The sequence below is a fragment of the Macaca nemestrina genome, chromosome 20 (genome assembly GCF_043159975.1).
Source record: "Macaca nemestrina isolate mMacNem1 chromosome 20, mMacNem.hap1, whole genome shotgun sequence".
Classification (NCBI taxonomy): domain Eukaryota; kingdom Metazoa; phylum Chordata; class Mammalia; order Primates; family Cercopithecidae; genus Macaca; species Macaca nemestrina.
The window spans coordinates 16,481,887-16,486,357 of record NC_092144.1 but is presented as its reverse complement, the minus strand read 5'-3'; positions in this window follow the sequence as shown (position 1 = coordinate 16,486,357).

Below are 4,471 nucleotides of genomic sequence, written 5' to 3'. Positions count from 1 at the left end.
CATCATGTCATGTTGCATGATTTGGCGTGTTGGGGCACATTTGGCATGAGGGAAGCTGGTGCACATGGGTGTCCAGGGCCTCATAGGTGTGGCCACGCAATGCAGAAAGACTTGGGTGTCTTTGGCCTGGCACCAAGTGGAATGTGAACTTCACATCAGTGGGGTCAGGCCAGAAGCAACCTGGGCTGTGGGACCAGGTCTCTGGGACTGACGAATTTTGGAGGTCCGTGAGGTTGCATAGCCACAGCTGAAGTTCCAACTGGCCTGTCTCCCGAAGCCCAGGGAGGGATTCATGGGGACTGGACAAAGCTTCTCCTGGCAGCTCCTTCCCAAGGAGATGCTGGGTTTGGCTGGCAGATTTTCCTGAAGGGGGCCGGGCGCAGTGGTGCACGCCTGTAATCCCAGCACTTTGGGAGGCCAACGTGGGTGGATCACTAGAGCCCAGGAGTTCAAGACCAGCCTGGACAACGTGGTAAAACCCCATGTCTACAAAAAAAAAAATACAAAAATTAGCCAGGCATGGTGGCATGTGCCTATAAAGCTATCTAGGAGGCTAAAGTGGGAGGATCACTTGAGCTTGAGAAGCAGAGGTTGCAGTGAGCTGAGATCACACCACTGCACTCCAGTCTGGGTGACAGAGTAAGACCCTGTCTCAAAAAAACAAAACAGGCTGGGTGTGGTGACTCATGCCTGTAATCCCAGCACTTTGGGAGGCTGAGGCGGGGAGGATCACCTGAGGTCAGGAGCTTGAGACCAGCTTGGCCAACATGGCAAAACCCCTGTCTCTACTAAAAATACAAAAATTAGCTGGGTGTGGTGGTGCATGCCTGTAGTCCCAGCTACTCAGGAGGCTGAGGCAGGATAATTGCTTGAACCCGGGAGGCAGACATTGCAGTGAGCTGAGATCACGCCACTGCACTCCAGTCTGGGTGACAGAATAGGACCTTGTCTCAAAAACACAAAACAGGCCGGGTGCGGTGGCTCACACCTGTAATCCCAGCACTTTTGGAAGCTGAGGCGGGCAGATCATGAGGTCAGGAGATGGACACCATCCTGGCTAACACGGTGAAACCCTGTCTCTACTAAAAATACACAAAATTAGCCGGGCGCAGTGGCAGGCACCTGTAGTCCCAGCTACTCAGGAGGCTGAGGCAGGAGAATGGCATGAACCCAGGAAGCAGAGCTTGCAGTGAGCCGAGATCGTGCCACTGCACTCCAGCCTGGGTGACAGAGCGAGACTCCGTCTCAAAAAAAAAAAAAACAGGGCCAGGCACAGTGGCTCACACCTGTAATCCCAGCATTTTGGGAGGCCAAGGTGGGTGAAGGCGGGTGGATCACAAGGTCAAAAGATAAAGTCCAACATAGTTAAACCCCATCTGTACTAAAAATACAAAAATTAGCTGGTCGTGGTGGTGCATGCCTGTAATCCCAGCTACCTGGGAGGCTGGGGCAGGAGAATCACTTGAACCAGGGAGTCGGAGGTTGCAGTGAGCCGAGGTTGCGCCACTGCACTCCAGCCTGGTGACAAAGCGAGAGTCCGTCTCAAACAACAACAACAAAAACAGGCCGGATGTGGTGGTTCATGCCTGTAATCCCAGCACTTTGGGAGGCCAAGGCAGGGAGGATCACCTGAGGTCAGGAGTTTGAGACCAGCTTGGCCAACATGGTGAAACCACCGGCTCTACTAAAAATACAAAAATTAGCTGAGTGTGGTGGCGCATGCCTGTAGTCCCAGCCACTAGGGAGGCTGAGGCAGGATAATTGCTTGAACCTGAGAGGCGGGAGTTGCAGTGAACTGAGATAGCGCCAATGCTTTTCAGCCTGGGCAACAAGAGCAAAACTCTGTCTCTAAATAAATAAATAAATAAAACACAAAACAAAACAAAAAGGAGGATGCCTATATTCCAGAGGGAAGACTGAAGCTGGAATGGTTCAGATTCAGGATGATGAGTTGCTACTAACTCAAAGCTAAGGTCAAGGGTTTCTGGACTCCATGTAGTCGAACTTGCCTGTAATCCCAGTGTCTCAGGAGGCTGAAGCAGGAGGACTGCTTGAGCCCAGGGGTTTAAGACCAGCTTAGGCAAAATAGGAGAGTCTGTTTAAAAAATAAATAAATAAAATAAGGTAAAGGGTTTCTGGGTGGGGGACAGGCATAGCAAAGGTAACAGTCTGGGACTCAGGTGGCATTGTACTTCAAGAGAAACTCAGAACGAATGCCAATGGGGGCCAGTTCCAGCTTTCTCCTGGGGGCCCAGGAGCTGTGGGAAGTGTCAGGTTAATAGCAGGCAATGGATTAGCACGTCATTTGCATAAGCCATATCTCCCCGCCCCTCCACACCAGAACTGGCTGAGTCCGGGAAAGGGGAGCTTGGAATGATCCAGCCAGGCTTGGATTAGTGGCCAGCTGTCCCCCTTCAGGGCGGCAGCTGAAACCCAAGACGGGGATTAGAAAAGTTTTCATTCCCAGCCTTGGGGGCGGGTGCTCCACGCCTCACCTGTGCAGGTGTGTTCACCGCCTCTCCCAGGGCAGGACCACGCCAGCCTGAGATCAGCGCCAGTCAGCGGCCTGGACTCGAATCCAGTCAACCTGACCCCAGAAACAGAACAAGAAGTATGGTAGGGAGCACAGTCCCCTCCAGCGAGGTCTGGGGCTAGTGACCTTCCGACCTACACGCTGTTCCTGGACTTGGGCCAACTTTGAAAAAAGCAGGGAAACGGAGGCAGACCACCTTGCTCGTTTTGGGGTGGGGCAGAGAAGCGGAATTTCTTCTCTGTATCCCGCCAACCCCCAGAGTCTAACCCCCTGTGTTCTTGGTCCCACCAGGTAGTTGCCTGTGGAGGGGGCAAAGGGAGCCAAGGTCACATGTGGCGGGGGGGGGGGGGGTGGGGACAGGTTCCCAGGCTGCCCCAGCAGGATCTGGCCATTCCCACTGGTGCTCCCTCGGCAGATGGGCCTAGGCCCCTTTGTCCCCAGTTTGCGGCCGCCGCAAGGTCAAATGTTACCGCGGGGCCGCGGGCAGGGGTCAGGGAGGTGGAGTAGAACCTCGATCCACCCCCAGGCGGGTCCCAGGGGGCACAGGGGTGGCCAGGCTACTGTGAGGGGGTGGGGCAGCCTTTGGGACTGGTACTACTGGAGTTTCTGGGATCTGCACGGTGGTCTTTCTTCACCCGTCTCCCACCCAGCCCTCAGCCCCCTCGCAAGACTTGTCTCCCTCAAACCTAGTTCTCTGCTCCCTCCCCTTCACAATCCTCCGATTCCTTGAGTCTTCCCTCCCTCTTCTTTTTTTTTTTTTTTTTTTTTTTTTTTGAGACAGGGTCTTGCTCAGGCTGGAGTGGAGTGACGTGATTATAACCCACTGCAGCCTTGAACACCTGGGCTCAAGACAAGTCTCATTTTATTGCACCGGCTGGTCTTTAACTCCTGGCCTCAAGAGATCCTCCTGATTCGGCCTCCCAAAGTGCTGGGATTACAGGCGTGAGCCACAGCGCCTGTCTCTCATCGAAGTCTCTTTTCAATCCCTTCGGTGAGACCTCCACCCCAGTGCTCCCCACCAAACATCCTAGCAGGTCCAGGCAAGGGGCCTAGGATCCCTGTCCTCACAAATTACCAGTCGCATTCCCATGCAGCCTCAGAACCAAAGGGTCTTCTCTGCCCACCCACGCCTTCCTCTCTCCCAGCAGGGATTACATCAGGCTGTAGGCAGAACCCGACTCTAGACCCACGGGAAGTCCTTGCTCATGTCTAATCCTAGTCCTTCCTGCTTTCTGTATTTACTAACGCCTCCTCCTCCACCTTGCAGGCAGCCAGAACGTCCCTGGAACAGGTCGAGAGGCCCAGGGCTGGGTGTGCATGGCTCTCCCAGAACCTCAGTTTCTTTTTAAGTGTTGGGAGATCTCTAAGCATCTTTCCCCCTACTCCAGGGGGGGCAATTCTTCAAGTCTCATCGGGGCTCTGGGAGGCAGAGGAGGAGGTGCGCAGAGGGCACAGTCCTGGCCGGAGCTCTCAGAGGCCCAGCTGCATGCTCTGGTGTCCAGCTCTGGGCTCAGGGTGGGGTGGGACCACAGTCTGGGTGGCTGGGGCCGCAAGACTCCGAGGTGAAAGGTCACTCCTGGAAGAACTTTTCCAGCCGGTTAAAGGTTAACCTGTCCAGAGCCAGAGGCTCGGGCTTTTCCAGCTCGCCAGCCCGGACTTCGCATACAAAGGGTGCTTAATAAATGCTGGTCAGGCGGGCCCCAGCCCCGGTTCTGGGGGATGGGGTGAGTTGGAGGTGGCGGCAGCTGCGAGGCTCCAGGGCGCCTGGAAGAGACATCTGCAGTCCAGCCGGCCGCCAGGCCAAGCCCTTTCTGCAAAGCACAGAAAGAAAAGGAAATGAAAAGGGAAAAGGGGCAGGCCCCCGGCAGGGCTGGTGGGCATGCCTGTCGCCTCCAGCCGCGCGGGGCGGGTGGGCGCCCTGCCCCCGGAGGCCAGAAA